The 18,728-nt window shown below is 40.5% G+C and overlaps 1 pseudogene; it reads right to left on the reverse strand.

The window, feature by feature from the left end:
• Positions 1–18,728, reverse strand: part of LOC139731900 (dual oxidase 2-like) — a 90,803-nt pseudogene that overhangs the window by 47,357 nt on the left and 24,718 nt on the right.

Below are 18,728 nucleotides of genomic sequence, written 5' to 3' on the forward strand. Positions count from 1 at the left end.
GGTTTTCGTCAACGGCACAGTTTGAACTTGCTGTATATACAGTGAAACCAGCTATACCGGATATCTTTGAGTTGGTACGATACAAGACGTGTGCCAGCAATGAACCCTTCAAGACTACAGATGCGGTTGAATGATTGCAAGATTACATTATTTCCTCTTCATATAATGGATAAGTTTTGAACACTAACAATCAATGGACAAGACATGTTCACCTAAATCATATTGTGATAGTGATGTAGAGAAGTTTACTGAAATTACCCAACATTACCTGTCTTAATCCATGAGCAGTTTAAATCTCTTCATCCATGAACACTCAAATTGGTTAATTATTTATATTGGTGGTCTTGATGACATTGTTGAAGACACGAGTGGGACATTTTTATAGTTATGCTTCAATCTTTTTCGGCAATATGATGTAACATATATGTATATATGTGTATATACATACACACAGTGCGAGAAGAAGAGCAATCGTGGACGTACCTATAGTGATCAACGTGCGTGTTGAATAGTTGATAATCCAGTACTTACGAATATCATAATCGCGCAGAGTGCTTTTGAAACTACCCTTATTGATATCTACTATAGTGGTCATGGATGTAACCATTTCCAATGACGTAATCAGAATATGCAACAGTTTCATAAGAATACGAGGCGAGACTCGTCAGAATACAAGACAAGTTTCAACACCAAATACCAGCATGCCATAATTTAATTTTACTCTATTGATAGCCGAAAAGGATTAACTTCAAATCGTGGAGCCATATCATTGGCGACCACAAGCATTATCTTATAACAATTATGCATGAAGAAATTTTCAGTCGTATCTTTGTGTTTGTACGTTTCAGTATGATGTTAATATCACTTCTTTTTTCCAGTACTAACTAACGAACACACAAAACAACGGTAACGAAAACATAACTTCCTCCCTAGGCGGAGGTAATAACAATCATCATCACCATCATCATCATCATTATCATCGTAGTTACGGGCCTGCAGCTGGATGGTCGTCGGGATTGATGTGACGAAAAGATGGACGTTACCGTTGGTTTGTGTGTTCGTTAGTTAGTACTGGAAAAAAAAAGTGATATTGCCATCATACTGAAACGTACATTAACATTTTCAGTCGTATCTTTGTGTTTGTACGTTTCAGTATGATGTCAATATCACTTCTTTTTTCCAGTATGTGTTAAAGTTCCGTTTGAGACATATTGGAATATCTCAGTATATTACAATACCATTGTGACAGTCATTCTGGATGCCAATAACTTTTGGCTAATTTGACAAATTCGCTCAACTGCGTTGAATGTAAGAATACGAATTATTGCTTTTCACCCTGCATGGGTTTAATCCCCCGCTTCACGTTAGAGCACAATACTTCACCATATAAGTATAAGAAAATGTTAAGGAGTTTCCGTTCATACAGGACATTTATAGATGTCCCAAAACCTTCAAAGACCTTCAGCACCCTCGAAATAGGGTAAGACCATCAATTTATTTTAAGATTTTCACCATTAAGAAAAAATATATTAACATTGGAATTTCTGCCACTTATTTTGGCTGTCATCTTGGACGTCTAAAAACCCTAAAGAATGGACGAATTTCAACAACCAAGTTTCGAGGGTGCTGAATAGGGTCTAAAATTTTCCAATTTTGACAGTTATTTTGGCGGTCATCTTGGACATCTAAAAACCCTAAAAAAAGAACGCGAAAGTTACATCAACCAGGTTCGGATTCAGCACCCTCGAAATAGAGTAAAACCGCCAATTGTTTTCAATTTTACACCATTTAGAAGGTAATATAGGGCTTACATGAAATTTTCGTTTTTGACGGCCATTTAGGGGCCATTCTGGCGGCCATCTTTATTATCTCAAAACCCTCAAGGAAGTAAGAGCTGTATTCTGGAGCCTCAAATTCAGCAAACGCAAAATAGTGTAAAACCATTAACTGTTTTATATTTTACACCATTTAGAAGGAAATAGGGGGTCTACATATGAATTTCCGTTGTTGGCGGTCATTTTTGACGACCATCTTTATCATCTCAAAACCCTTAAGGATGCAAGAGTTGTATCCTGAGCTTCGGATTCAGCACGCTCAAAATAAGATAAAAACCACCAATTCCTTTCAAATTGTCACCGTTCAGAAGGAAATACATGGGAACTTCCGTTTTGGGCGGTCATTTTAACGGCCATATTGAATATCTCAAAATCTTCAACAATGCAGGAGTTGCATCATCCAGATTCTGATTCAGCACCCTAGAAATAGGGTAAAACCATCAATTGTTTTCAATTTCTCACCATTTAGAAGGAAGTACATCATGTGGGAATTTCCGGTTTTAATTGGCGGCCATTTTGGCGGCCATCTTGAATATCTCAAAAACTTCATGGATGCAAGAGTTGCATCATCCAGATTCGGATTCAGCACCTTCCAATTGGGTAGAATCATCAATTATTTTCAATTTCACACCATTTAGAAGGAAATACGTGGGAATTTTCAGTTTTGGCGGCCATTTTGGCGGCCATCTTGAATATCACAAAATCCTCAAGGATGCAAGAGTTGCATCATCCAGATTCGGATTCAGCACCCTCGCAATAGGGTAAAACCCATCAATTGTTTTCAATTTCACACCATTTAGAAGGAAATACATGGGAATTTCCGGTTTTAATTGGCGGCCATTTTGGCGGTCATCTTGAATATCTCAAAAACTTCATGGATGCATAAGTTGCATCATCCAGATTCGGATTCAGCACCTGCCAAATAGGGTAGAAATATAAATTATTTTCAAAATCCCACTATTTAGAAGGAAATACTTGGGAATTTTCGGTTTGGCGGCCATTCTGGCGGCCATCTTGAATATCTCAAAATCCTCAAGGATGCAAGAGTTGCATCATCCAGATTTGGATTCAGCACCCCCAAAATAGGGTAAAACCATCAATTGTTTTCAATATCTCACCATTTAGAAGGAAATACGTGGGAATTTCCGGTTTTGGCGGCCATTTTGGCGGCCATATTGAATATCTCAAAATCTTCAACAATGCAGGAGTTGCATCATCCAGATTCTGATTCAGCACCCTAGAAATAGGGTAAAACCATCAATTGTTTTCAATTTCTCACCATTTAGAAGGAAGTACATCATGTGGGAATTTCCGGTTTTAATTGGCGGCCATTTTGGCGGCCATCTTGAATATCTCAAAAACTTCATGGATGCAAGAGTTGCATCATCCAGATTCGGATTCAGCACCTTCCAATTGGGTAGAATCATCAATTATTTTCAATTTCACACCATTTAGAAGGAAATACGTGGGAATTTTCAGTTTTGGCGGCCATTTTGGCGGCCATCTTGAATATCACAAAATCCTCAAGGATGCAAGAGTTGCATCATCCAGATTCGGATTCAGCACCCTCGCAATAGGGTAAAACCCATCAATTGTTTTCAATTTCACACCATTTAGAAGGAAATACATGGGAATTTCCGGTTTTAATTGGCGGCCATTTTGGCGGTCATCTTGAATATCTCAAAAACTTCATGGATGCATAAGTTGCATCATCCAGATTCGGATTCAGCACCTGCCAAATAGGGTAGAAATATAAATTATTTTCAAAATCCCACTATTTAGAAGGAAATACTTGGGAATTTTCGGTTTGGCGGCCATTCTGGCGGCCATCTTGAATATCTCAAAATCCTCAAGGATGCAAGAGTTGCATCATCCAGATTTGGATTCAGCACCCCCAAAATAGGGTAAAACCATCAATTGTTTTCAATATCTCACCATTTAGAAGGAAATACGTGGGAATTTCCGGTTTTGGCGGCCATTTTGGCGGCCATCTTGAATATCTCAAAACCCTCAAGGATGCAAGAGTTGCATCATCCAGATTCGGATTCAGCACCCCAAAAATAGGGTAAAACCATCAAAAAACATTGGGTGGACGGTAAAACAAGGTTCAGCCTCTGGCACCCAGACTAGTGTGTCCGAATGAATAATATGTGAACTGTTGAATTATGATTGCTTCATACTTTTATCACAGTCGACTACACGTGAAGGGTGTAGTCCCTCTTCGGACAAAAAGAAATATGGGTAGGAAATGAGTGCAAGGACACGCAGACAAGACGTCGATCTCTTACCATAGCTACCCAGCAGTGGGTCTGCTCTGTTGTTGTACCAACCGCTGGAATCGTGCGGTTCCAACTTCCGGTCTCCTGTGCACACGTCACCAAAACCTGCCAGAATATGAATACATCACCATCAAGATGAATCTATGACTATTTGGTGGCATATAGGTGGTAACACAACTTAGATAAATATTAGTTAGAAAGACAACAAGCTTCATTTAGACAAAGTTGGACCATACATATATATTACATACATACATACATACATACATACATACATACATACATGCAACAATTTCTATAGTGCCATTTTCTATTCCGAATAAATGCTCAAGTCGCTTTACACGGAAGCAAAAAAAAAAGAGAGAGAAAAAAAAAGGTGAAGATGCCATAAAAGAAGGAGAAGGAGGAGGAGGAGGAGAAATTTTTAAGTTGGTCCATGATGGCACTTGGAATAATATCATCTTTCACTCAGGCAGTGTACAATACGAGGGACGAGGACGTATCACGTTAAACTTCAGATCATTATCCTAGAACTAAATCAACCGCTTTGGAGTTACATGTAAAGTTTAGTATTTGTATTTGTATTTGTATTTGTATTAGTATTTGTATTTGTATTGTATTTGTATTTGTATTTGTACTTGTATTTGCTTTGCATTTTTATTTGTTTTCATAACACTGCAAACATTTGCATTGGTCATTGTTGGTGGAACTTATTATTAAGAAGCTGCCGTTCGTATGTTGTATGTCAATTACCAATACATAACACATCTTATGTGACCCTGTGGAGCCGGGATTTGTAAAAACGCCGGGATTTGCAAAAACGTCTTGCCGGGATTTGTAAAAACGCCGGGATTTGTAAAACATCTCGCCGGGAAATGTAAAAATCTCGAAAATTACATCAACGGGATTTGGAAAAATGTTCAGTTTTTGCCGGGAATTGTAAAAAACGCTGCCGGGAAATGTAAAAATCATGTACTTCAAAGGTATAACGTACCGATGGTATGTAGGCCTTTAGAATACAGTGTATATAATCTCGATTTCTAACAAAACTGCTCATGAACCTTATACCGTTAACATTTTCTTGTAAACTCCAAAACGGATTTTCACCACACTTGGCAGATGATATCTTTATCTTAATTTGTTTGAATAAGTCACCTTGCTGGGGGGGGGGGGGGAGGAGGAGGAGGAGTTGAAGCCTTAGAGTCACTAAACTCTGGAATTTTTATCTTCTTAGTCGAACCGAAAAAGATAGATCTAAGTTAGTGCTATGAAAACATTAATGACTGAAAATTCATGTTTAATCATGGCGGATCCAGGGGCGCCCTGTATGCATGGGGGGGGGGGGGCGGGAGGCGGAGGGAAAGGAAGGGAACTTTCTACATTTTCAGCATCCTCTTGAAAAGTCTCTGACGGATTTTCACCAAATTTGGCGAATAGTATCTTAATGGTGATATGATCTTAACTTCTTGAAAAGACCCCCCCCCCCCCCACGGCGAAGGGGGGGGGGGGGAGCTGAAGCCATAGAGTATAAGGTCTGGAATTTTTATCTTCTTAGTCGAATCACAAAAGATAAAGCTAAGTTAGTGCTGAGAAGACATTAAATACTGAATTTTTCTTGTTTGATTATAGCGGATCCAGGGGGCCCTAATCGGGAGGGGGAATTGATGAGGAGGAAGGGGACTTTCTACACTTTTAACATCTTCTTAAAAATCTATGAGGCATTTTTATGGTAATATAATCTTAATTTGTTAAAATGAGCGCCATCTTTTTTTTTCGGCGGGTGGGGGGGGGGGGAGGAGTGGGCGCTGAGGCTTATTCAGAGTAGGGCCTATCTAAGGTCTTGAACTTTTAATCTCCTTAGTCGAACCCAAAAAAGATAGAGCCTATTTAGGGCTAGGCCTATATGAAGACATTAATGACTGAGATTTCATGTTTGATTATGGCGGATCCAAAGGTGCCCTTATGGGGGGGGGGGTGAGGGTAGGAGGGCAATTTTCCTGCATAGTCAGCATCTTCTTGAAAAATCTATGACCGATTTTCACAAAACTTGGCAAATACTATCTTTATGCTGATCTCAATTTGTTAAAACGGGCCCTCCCTCCCCCCCCCCACACCACCGAAGGGGGGAGGGGGGGTTGAAGCCTTAGAGTCCCTAAAGTCTGGAACTTTTCATCTTTTTAGTCGAACCGAAAACGCCGATCCAGATGTACCCTGATGAGGGGAGGGGAGTGAGAGGTGTGGTGTCAGACACCACACCACACACAGCAAGCATATCCCAACGCCTTAAAGGGGCCCTGAAATCCACAATTTTGAGCTCTGAGAGGGCTAAGATGTGTTTATTCTTTGATATTCTTTCACCAGTTGTTTGTAGAAAGCACCAATGTGAGAGAGAAACCACTTTTGCCACCCTGATATTGCACATTTTCAAGTTCCTAAGCCCCGCCCCTAAAAAAAGTCAACTTTCGACAAACGCGAGTCACGTGACCGCATACGTCATCTCAAGAATGAAGCTTTCTTAGCAGACGTCAGCTGACAACATTTAGCCAATGTTCGAAGCACCCGTACCGCGTATACCCGGCCTTACCCGTGCGCGTACCCCGCTGCTGTCGTGTGTTGATTGCTCGCAAGACGTTGGGTTGTCAAACGTTTGATTGCAAGAAAAATATTGTTTTAGGAGATCTTAGCTGCACCTTGTAAACCATGTCTAGACGATGCATCGTTGCAGAGTGTAGTAACACGGCAAAGGATGGGGTGAGTCTTCACTCCTTTTCCATAAGATCCAAATTTACGGAAAATTTAGACAACAATATAGTTAAGCTGACGAAGGCCGACTGGGATGGACCCAGCAGCTCAAGCTTGGTATGCAGCGCACACTTCCTTCGTCGTAAATGCGAAATCAGCACATAACATTACATAAAATTGGCCATGGGGCCCTGAAGCCCAAATCAGACTAATTTTCATGTCTAGGCCAATTTTATGTAATGTTATGTGCTGATTTCGCATTTACGACTACTTTTTGATGATTCTGACGAATGAAAGTGCTATTTTGAGAGAAGCTACAGCTCTGGGAACGCCCCTTAAAATGCTGTCAAATCACGCGAACGGCGCGCGTACGTCCTGAGACGTCATCTCAAGAATGATGCGAGTTCGAGCAGACGCTATACTCAGCTCTATTTGCACGATGTTGTATACAGATTCTATTAGCTTTTGTCGTTCGTCTACAGTGGATAACAGTTAAACACAACTATATTTCTTTGAATAACCCTTTCCCAAACATGAGAGATTTATCGGATAGTAGCGTGAAAGAGCTCTGGGTTGACTTTTCGAGTTCAGATTCTGAATATGCAAATGTTTGTGACAAAATTCCTGCAGTTTTGCCTCGTCCACGGTGCAGATAGCTGTCGCTCGGTTTGATGATGGAGAATACATTGAAAGGCGGCTTGGTAACAGAGATTGGTAAATCAGACTGTTGATTTTCATTTAAATGAAATTCTATTGGTTTTTGTAGCAAAACTGTAGTTCCCTAGCTACCGATTTGCCCATTACCCGTACTTTTGCGGCTTTGGCGTGCATAATATTTACTAGTAGCAAGGAGGTTCGAGATATGGAGTAACAACAGTCTCATTCCCTTTGATCCCATGTTTCATGCCGCCACTAAGAAAAATTTGAAGTATGTGCTAAACTGGAGCTGCCTCAGAGATAGGAAGACAATTGATTCATGTGGCATTGCATCATGACTCGTCACTCTCAAAGGAAGATATGTCTTTATGATGGTAATTGCTTTTCGCCGTCCCTTCTTAGAAAAAAAAACGGCACATTAATAGTACAGGCACGGGGATGTGCGAATAAAAATTGTACAAAAATTGATGAAATGAAAATCAAAATTACTCGTTTTTACATGACTTTACACTAATCTAACATATTAATGAATAAAGAACTATACTCGAAAATTATACCATATTAGTTTCATTTGTCGGAAGCGATCGGAAAGATGATAAAATCGGCTTTGTAGTGAGAGTACAGTTTGAAATATTTTCACGACATACAGCTTAGGTTTACATCTTTGCACATAATCTTGGACGGGATTTACTTTTGTTTCAAAATTATGCTTTATAGTGGGGCAGAATTATGTAACAAAAATTGGTCGAAATGCTCTCATCCGGCGGAAAGTATGAAATTTTGCATATAGGGTTATTTTGGGGCGCTGATTTCAAAAATTGCCGGATCCAAGAGATCTGACCACTGGGTCGGCCGCCATTTTGAATTCCAATATGGCCGCCATGACGAAACGACGAAATCCCTATATCTTTGGTTCCACGTGACCTGTAGCACTGGTATTTGCTACACAGGGGTATTTCGACATTCTCAGTTCAATAATGGATTGATATTTGATGTCTAACAAACCACACGGCCGCCATTTTGAATTCCAAGATGGCCGCCAAGAAGAAACGTTGAAAAGCCCTAGTTTGAGTTCTAAATGACAAACGGAGCTTAAATTTGGTGCACCAAGGTATGTGAGCATAAAAAAGTAAATAAAAGACAAATTTGTCATGCCAGACAAGCTGCATGGCCGCCATTTTGAATTCCAATATGGCCGCCCAGACAAAGTGTTGAAAATCCCTATCTTGATCGAGTTGTAAATGAAGAGCCATTGGCATTTAGCACACAAAAGTATGTTAACATGTTGGATTGAATAATGGATAAATTGAAAATGTCCGGCAAGCTGCATGGCCGCCATCTTGAATTTCAATATGGCCGCCCAGACGAAAATCATGAAATCCCCTATCTTGAGTGCCAAATGGCATATAGAGGGAAATTTTGTTGCAGCATTGCTGCACACGTTTCTTATGCATTGTGTAGGCCATATAATCAACAGTTGTGCAGCCATACGTTTCAGTTTCGGCATCAGTTTCAGTTTATTTTATTTTAATTACGGCAATTTGCTTCAGCAAAGCTGTTCTTCTGCAAATCCGAGTATATCTGAGCAACATAAAAATAGCAGAAATAGATACAAACTACATAAATAGTAATAAAGAAAGTGACAAGTGTCAGGTAACAACAAAAACAACGAAACATTTTTAAAAAGTAGAGCAAAAGAAAAAAACGAAAATAGAACAAAAAGCTACAGTAACATAATATTTCGACAATATCAAATAGAGACAGAAAGAGAAAAAAAGAGAGAAAAAAATCCTGAGCAGTTGCTTTGACTACAGAAGGGATATGTCAAGAGCTTGTTTGAAGCTGGACAGAGAGAGCCTACATTTCAAATCATAAGTTAACCGATTCCAACACTGGCCTCCTCGAATAGAAAGAGTTCTTTTCCCAACCTTTGTTCTTGCCTTATATCATATAAATTCTTCACAAAGTTTCGAATGCCTTTATGAGGTCAATGGAGATCATTCCAACCATTTCACTCTTATCTAAGTTATGGAGCATTTATTCTTTGACACAATAAGGAAAGTTGCCATAGTGGAATGGACATGTCTGAAGCCTGATTGATTTGGGTTTGTGATATAATTGCTATTCAAATAATCATATACAACTGGTTAAAGTTCAATTACCTTTGTAATAACAGATTAAATAGATATGGGTTCTTAATTACCCATCTCACTTTGACTGCCACTTTTATACACTGGCATAACTTTTGAGACCTCTCATTGTTCTCGAATGCAAGCACAAATGCATGAAAGATTACATATATTCCGAAGTGGTTTTGGAATTATACGCACATCAGGTTTTACCAATGTTATTGGTATAGTGTCCATTCCATATGAGTTTTTCATTGGCATACTTTTAACAGCTGTCACAATATCTTCTTCAGTCACATTTTCAAATGAGAACAAGGAACTCCTTTTCAATCTCATCTTCTACTGCTCATCTCGAAAGCATTGTCCTAAAAGAGAGAAAAAAAAAAACATCCTGAGCAGTTGCTTAGGCTGCAGAAGAGATATTTCAAGAGCTCGTTTGAAACTGGACAGAGAGAGCCTACATTTCAAATCATAAGCTAACCGATTCCAACACTGGCCTCCTTGAATAGAAAGAGTTCTTTTCCCAACTTCTGTTCTTGTCTTACATAATATGAATTCTTCACAAAATTTCGTATGCCTTTATGAGGTCAATGGAGACCATTCCAACCATTTCATCCTTATCTAAGTTATATGGAGCATTTCTTCTTTGACACAATAAGGAAAGTAGTCATAGTGGAATGGACATGTCTGAAGCCTGATTGATTTGGGTTTATGATATAATTTCTATTTGAATAATCATACAACTGCTTAAAGTTGAGTTTTTCAATTACCTTTGTAATAACAGATTAAATAGATATGGGTTCTTAATTACCCATCTCAATTTGACTGCCACTTTTATACACTGGCATAACTTTTGAGACCTCTCATTGTTCTCGAATGCAAGCACAAATGCATGAAAGATTACATATATTCCGAAGTGGTTTTGGAATTATACGCATATCAGGTTTTACCAATGCTATTGGTATAGTGTCCATTCCATATGAGTTTTTCATTGGCATACTTTTAACAGCTGTCACAATATCTTCTTCAGTCACATTTTCAAATGAGAACAAGGAACTCCTTTTCAATCTCATCTTCTACTGCTCATCTCGAAAGCATTGTCCTAAGAGAGAGAGAAAAAAAAACATCCTGAGCAGTTGCTTAGGCTGCAGAAGAGATATTTCAAGAGCTCGTTTGAAACTGGACAGAGAGAGCCTACATTTCAAATCATAAGCTAACCGATTCCAACACTGGCCTCCTCGAATAGAAAGAGTTCTTTTCCCAACTTCTGTTCTTGTCTTACATAATATGAATTCTTCACAAAATTTCGTATGCCTTTATGAGGTCAATGGAGACCATTCCAACCATTTCATCCTTATATAAGTTATGGAGCATTTCTTCTTTGACACAATAAGGAAAGTAGTCATAGTGGAATGGACATGTCTGAAGCCTGATTGATTTGGATTTATGATATAATTTCTATTCAAATAGTCATACAACTGCTTAAAGTTGAGTTTTTCAATTACCTTTGTAATAACAGATTAAATAGATATGGGTTCTTAATTACCCATCTCACTTTGACTGCCACTTTTATACACTGGCATAACTTTTGAGACCTCTCATTGTTCTCGAATGCAATCACAAATGCATGAAAGATTACATATATTCCGAAGTGGTTTTGGAATTATACGCATATCAGGTTTTACCAATGTTATTGGTATAGTGTCCATTCCATATGAGTTTTTCATTGGCATACTTTTAACAGCTGTCACAATATCTTCTTCAGTCACATTTTCAAATGAGAACAAGGAACTCCCTTTCAATCTCATCTTCTACTGCTCATCTCGAAAGCATTGTCCTAAAAGAGAGAAAAAAAATCCTGAGCAGTTGCTTAGGCTGCAGAAGAGATATTTCAAGAGCTCGTTTGAAACTGGACAGAGAGAGCCTACATTTCAAATCATAAGCTAACCGATTCCAACTCTGGCCTCCTTGAATAGAAAGAGTTCTTTTCCCAACTTCTGTTCTTGTCTTACATAATATGAATTCTTCACAAAATTTCGTATGTCTTTATGAGGTCAGTGGAGACCATTCCAACCATTTCATCCTTATCTAAGTTATGGAGCATTTCTTCTTTGACATGAAGCCTGATTGATTTGGGTTTATGATATAATTTCTATTCAAATAATCACACAACTGCTTAAAGTTGAGTTTTTCAATTACCTTTGTAATAACAGATTAAATAGATATGGGTTCTTAATTACCCATCTCACTTTGACTGCCACTTTTATACACTGGCATAACTTTTGAGACCTCTCACTGTTCTCGAATGCAACCACAAATGCATGAAAGATTACATATATTCCGAAGTGGTTTTGGAATTATACGCATATCAGGTTTTACCAATGTTATTGGTATAGTGTCTATTCCATATGAGTTTTTCATTGGCATACTTTTAACAGCTGTCACAATATCTTCTTCAGTCACATTTTCAAATGAGAACAAGGAACTCCTTCTCGATCTCATCTTCTACAGCTCATCACGAAAGCATTGTCCTGAGCAGACACATAGTTCTGTGCATGGTAGATTGGCTGCGGAACATCTGCAATTTCCAGCACACCGTTTTTTACACTTGCACTTGACCAGCTCTCGGCACCCTTTTGACGCTTCTGGCATTACTGTCCAGAATGGATGCCAGACATCATCGTCATTTTTCGCCCATCCCCAATCTGCAGGCGAAGGCAGCTCTGGGTTTGCAACTTGGGACTGTCCCCATACGTGACCAGCCTGGAAAACTGCCCTTTTCACATGTTGACGAAGAGCCTCCCTTGTAGGTGGAATATTCTCCAGTTGTCGGCTTCCCTGAGTAAACAGTTGTTTGCGAGCCTCGTTCACTTTCTTAAGAGGGGAGGTTCTACTGTACAGGACAACGAACAACCTCTCTATGTTGTCCATGTTATTGTTTGTCACTTCTGCTGGTGCATTTGAGAGACGACTGAAGACCTCCGTCAAGTTTGGCACGGAATTCCATGTGTCCCACACTTTCTTTTTGCCAATGCCAGAGAGAGCAGAAACAGTATCGCATCCGGAAACAGCGTGCAGGAAGAGAAGCCCCCATGAGCGTTCAGGACTAATGTGAGTCGAAATAGTGTGAGCAGCAATGTGCCTAAAGTTCTTACCATGACCAAATGCCAACCACATTGCACAACCTTCCATTTTGCTCGCCATTGCGATAGCCAACACAACCACATCCGTGTCAGTTGCTTGAATGGTGATACTTCGGTAGCCCTTCAGATATGCATGCCAAGCATGGAGCAGCATTCTCGAATCAGCTTCTTCGTGTGTACATGGTTGAATTTGACAAACATCAGAAGCGGGCTTTGATTTAACCTCGTCTTCATGTGTTGTAAGTAGTGTCTTTCCGTCTGGAACCATCATCATTTGCAGAGCAGCTGCAAGGAAACTGAACAATGACTTTTTGTTCGAATCTAGAAGAAGGAAGCTGCCCCAGTTTTGTGGCACGGATGTCTGTTCAGTTAGATGGAGAGGTGTGCCAGTTCTACGACGAAGCCTGGTACCACCTTTGAGACTGTCCGTTCTATAGGTGTCCCACACCACGTCGGCACGCTTCACTGTTTTCTCGTTTAATTTTCGAGCAATGTATGGAAGGAACTGCTTCCTTGCGTAGTCACCAAATGTATTCACCACACTGTTGGCCTTCTTGGGATCTAACTGATGTACTAAGGCAGCCCCATCGACAATGAAAACTTCTGTCTTGGGTGTATCATGAGGTCGTGGTGCTAAGGCTTCCAGACATGGTACAAGATCAGCTTTTCTGGTTGCCGGGCGCATTGTGCTGATATTTTCAGCCAGTGCCGGGGGCCAACCATGACACTCGTGTTCAAAGAAAGCGTCAAGATCACCATCCCTAGCTTGGCATGAAATGTACATGCGAGAGAACAGCTCAACATTACTTTTCACGTTTGCGATGTTTGTCTGAGACTTTCTAGGTGATTTCTTTGTCTTTGATTTAAACAGTGCAAGATTGTTCTTTCTGATGTTCTCATAGAAATCGACAGATGGGTCTTGGATTCTCTTCTCAACAAATTCCGCAAATTGTGCTTTGTCAGTTTCCTCAACGGATCGCATTGCGGCAATCACCTCATCAGGCATGATGACCTTGTTGTCAAGCACATACAGGTCCTTACTCTCTTCTTTGAAAGGTTTTCCTAGTTTCTCGAACGAATCGATTGCATTGCTGAGGTCTGATGCAAACGATTTCTGGAAACTAGGCAATTGTTCGTGGTGGCGGACATCAGTTTCCTTCTGAGTCTGAAGCTGGTCCTCAAATTCACTGACTATTCTTGCTATTTCTGAGCCAGCCACCATCCACCGGCGAAGAGCTGCTTCATTTTCGGTGATCCCAATGATTCCACCATCACCTTTCACTATGGAGTTCTGTTGTTCGTGTATCTGATCGTGTGCCAGACAGGAGAACTTGTGTGATGACTTCTGAGTTACGAAATTCCCCTCGACGAATGCATGGTAGACGTCCTCGGCATTGTTGGGAAGTTCCTGAAGGTCCGTTACATGAACTGTTAACCATCTGGCGTAATGGAAGTGATCCATGGCAAACATCCATGGGATAATTGCCGTGAGGGTCTCCACATACAGCAAGTAGTTTGCTTCCCGTTGTGATCTAATGAATGCCAAAAGAAGACACTCCAACTGCAGGACTTTGTTCCAGTAACAAAACTGGGGATACTCTCTAGCCATCTTCTGGCTCCAAAGATCAAATGTTCGCAAATTCTCAGTTGCACATGTCGTTTGGTAGTCATTATATGCTTTTCGCTGCAAAGCGTACAGTGATGCCGCGGTGACTTGGTGTGCCCATTGTGGCCGCGATGTTTGCGAACCTTTCTGAAGACTCTCAGCTCTTCCTTCTGTTGATACACCTGCACTGGTCATTACACTAGTCCAACCACTCCCATCGAGGAAGTCGCCGATCACCTTTAGCAAAGCCATCTCCACATGATGTCCTCCAAGCATCACCACAAATTTGTCTTCACCATACATGCTTGGCCATGTCCACTGGATCTTCTAGCATAGATGGGTTGATCAACTGTCAGAACCGGAACTTGTCTTGGGTTAACTAATTCGGTTGCCTGCTTGATTAGGTTCATGCCATGTTTCACCATTGTTAGTGTGTGAGCACTCTCTCGAAAAAGAGGTAACAACCCAGTAATTGCAGGTGGCCGAGGAGCTTCATCCTGTAGATGTGCCATGTACGCTGACCAGGAGATATTCTCTTCACGCTCATGAGCTTTCATCTCCAGCAGACTTTGTACAAACGAAAGCCACTCTTTTTCTTTGTCCTGTAGTCCAATGGACACACTTGGAGTGGGCGGAGTCTTGGGTTTCCTTGGAATAGGAAGATGAGATGGAAATGCTGCAGGAGGGGCATCACAATAAGATTCAGGCAAGGCGGTTATGGCTTTGGGACGCGTTTTCTTCTCACTCTCAGCAACATTCTCATGATTTCGAATGGTACCTCGATTGTCCTGTGACACATGTTGCGTCAGTGATATCGCGGTTCCATGAAATGAACTTCGTGCTGATACTGATGATGGGTTGTGATCTATGTTGTCTAGGTTTCCTGTTGTGAACAACCCAGTTCGCAATGCAGTCGGACACACCACCCCGTCCTGTCGGTATATCTCGATAACTCTGTTGGCCTCATCTGTGGATACTTGCAGTATGCGATCGTAGGAAACAGCGTTGAAAAAGAACGTCAACGAGATCCCGTTTTCTTGTTTTGCTATGAATGAGGAGACCCAGGTAAAGGGGCAGTGATGTTTCACTCCAAGTTGTGACGTAAGCCTCCTGCGGCCTCCGTACGGTGTTGAACGTTACAAGTTGGGTCAAGGATTGTACAGGGACGCTCAAGCTTCTGTTCATCGCCGTCTGTTTCTGTATACTTGTTCCAGCAAGGATCATTTGCATCAACGCTGTCAATGATGGTGGGGCGTTGTTGTATGATTCCTCAACTAGGGATCCATTGAAATGATATTGCCTTTGCAAAATATCTTTGCGCACAATCTGCGCAGCTCTCATGAGAATGACTGCGTCGTCATCTGAGCGTTGTCTACAAGCATTCAGTAGAGCCTCACCAATATCCTCTTTGAATGTCAGCACCACTTCAAGATTGCTTTTATGTGCCTCAAGTTGTGGCAGCTGTCTGAGAAGCTTGTTCATAAGGTGAGTTGAATTGATCTTCTTTGAAATATTGCCTCCTAGTTGTATCAGACGTTCGTTGTAAAGCTTGGTAAGATCGGATAACTTGATCAGAGTGTAACTATCATCTTTACACTTCATTTCTTCCAAGTTGGATATCAGTTCGGCCAATGCTACTGATTCTGGTTGCATGGTTTCACTTGAACTGGCTCCCTCTTTTTTTCTTACAAACGATCTGTATCTGGTGTGGAGAGCAGTCAGGCACTTCTTGTGATATACATCAGCACCTGATGCCGTCATATCACGTACTGACAATTTAGCCAGGAGTTTTGCATCTCTCAGTTCTGTCGCCATCATTCGAACATTGGAATCTAGATTGAATGTTGCTGCATTGCAAACTGTTTGGTCATGACTGATAATTCTATCACAAAAGAAACATGTGCTAGCGTTACTCTGTTCAATGGATGGAGATGCGAAACTTGTTCTAAGTCTTTTCTTGACAGGCGAGTAAGTTTCATCAAGTTTGAGGTGTGCACTTCGCTTCTTTGCCCTTGATTTCGCCCTGCCCACACGTGAACTGCTACACCGCACATAACAGGTTGTGTGCCATTTAGTAGAGCGGTTAAGCCCTCAAAATCATGAGAATTGTGCAAAATTTGACTAAAGCATGAAACTTTCACCAGTGTTAGTACATACCATGAGATTCATCTTAAGATCGGGAGGTAAGTCTGATTTGACCTCTGATGACCTCCAGAGGTCAATGAACTTCAAATATCAGAATATTTATGTTTGAAGGCATTTGTGAAAGATAGGCCTAGACGTTGGTTACGCTGCACTAAATATGCATTTGTACTACAATTCTTCTGATTCCACAGGGCATTGACAGGTTTCTACCTTTGACCTCTGATGACCTTTAGAGGTCAATGACCTCAAAATACCATTATAGTGATCTGTGATGTTATTAGGTAATGATAAACATGATTAAGATGTGCAAAACAAGCTATCTGTTTTACAATGAAACTGTCTTCATATTCCAAAGAGCAAAGACAGGTTTCTACCTCTGACCTCTGGAGACCTTTAGAGGTCAATGACCTCAAAATATCATAATATTGATCTGTGGTGGCATTAATTAATGATAAACATGGTTAAGATGTACAAAACAAGCATATCTGTTTTACAAGAAATTGTCTTCATATTCCAAAGAGCACAGACAGGGCTCTACCTTTGACCTCTGGTGATCTTTAGAGGATGTACAAAACAAACACAATTGTAGCCCAGATGGCTACTAGCACATGTTTATAATAAAGGACAAAATAGAATAAAATAGAATAGAATAGAATAGAATAGAATAGAGTAAAAGAAAACAGATCACTGCAGTCGTTTTCCTAGACACCCTGTGACACCAATATGCTAAGTATTTTCCTCTTCTAGGAGTTTTTAAAACCGTTTACTAGTATCTTCCTTCCAGCTGTTCCCTTTTTTTCAAACCCCCCTCTTCCAAGAAAATTCTATGGTGAAAGGAATTTATGAGTTTGACATTGGCTACTTTCCCCGTTAGTGGTCAGCACTCTCCATCCCCAAAGCCCCGCGCCAAATTACGGGAAATAACGTGATGACGTGTTTTTGCCCTCTGATCCCCAAACATAAATGACCCTCTGAGCTGGAAGGTGGCCCTCCTACCAGAATGTATTCCTCTATTCTAGCATTTATTGTTTAGTGGAGTGGGTCAAACAGGAACTCCAAAGACAAATTCAGGGACAACGACCCAGAACAACGATGACGTTGGTTGTCATAAGGACACTAATATTCATTTGGTTTGTCATTTTGATATACAAGAAACAATAAAGTCTTTACCAGTGGTTACAGAGAAGAAGTGAATGAAGAAACTAACAGACAGTGGGCGAATTAATCAGAAATTGAGATGAATCATTACAAAATTGAATTCTCACAGAAACGAATAGGAGGAGCAAATTGAACATTTTGACCAATAAGGAATTAATTTCTAGTGAACACCACGCCCCAATATAAGATTGAGCCAATGACATGCTTTAGAGAAAGGAAGTTTGTTAGTAAATTAGTTATAAAAAAACATGTCTGAGCCGAGAAATCAGTTATAGTGGCAAGCACAATGGGAGTGGCTTCACACTATATAGTGAAACAAAGGCTGCAGAGCATTTTGGAACTTTGAGGAACTTTGAGAATAGTTGGAGACCACAGAGATAAAGACTAGGAGTTCCCCTTCCTTGGTACATCATGCCCTCTCCAAGTCAATCAACTAATCTTTATCGACGCTGTGAATGTGATGAGGATCTGACTGTCGTAACTGAATCCGCGAGCAGCAGCACATGAGGAGAAACTGTGCGTCACGATAAGACAAAACTTTGGTTTACTCCAATTTGGAGTGCAATTACAAACTCCAAATAGTCAACTGGTGTCATCGGAGATGTTAAAGCGCCCTGTCAGACTGATACAAAGTGGACAGTGATGGTGACGAAGAGTCTAATGAGAGCGCGACAGCATACCACTCAACGGACGGCCCAGCCACACTGACGAGATCGACAATGACATGCAGACGAGGACCTCATTCGTCGACCGTACCGATGTCGAGATAAGTGACCACACCATACTAGCATCATTTCTCCCTACTAAATCCCTCCATTTCCCATAGAATAAGACGGTATATGAAATGGTCTCAAAAGCCGTAAAGACGTTCCTAAGTGATGAGTGGAATGCTGAACTAAGTTGAGAGGAAAGAAACTTGTTTGTGAAGAAGTTTTTTTGTTTCAGACCTACAGGAAGGCAGGTCGTTGGAATAAATATGCCGTTAGTAGCATTGGTGTTATCCATGTAAATTTTATCATTCTAACGCATTTTGC

This window comes from Diadema antillarum, unplaced genomic scaffold (assembly GCF_040938485.1).
Source record: "Diadema antillarum isolate AM-2024a unplaced genomic scaffold, OU_Dant_1.0 seq00000386_RagTag, whole genome shotgun sequence".
Taxonomy (NCBI): domain Eukaryota; kingdom Metazoa; phylum Echinodermata; class Echinoidea; order Diadematoida; family Diadematidae; genus Diadema; species Diadema antillarum.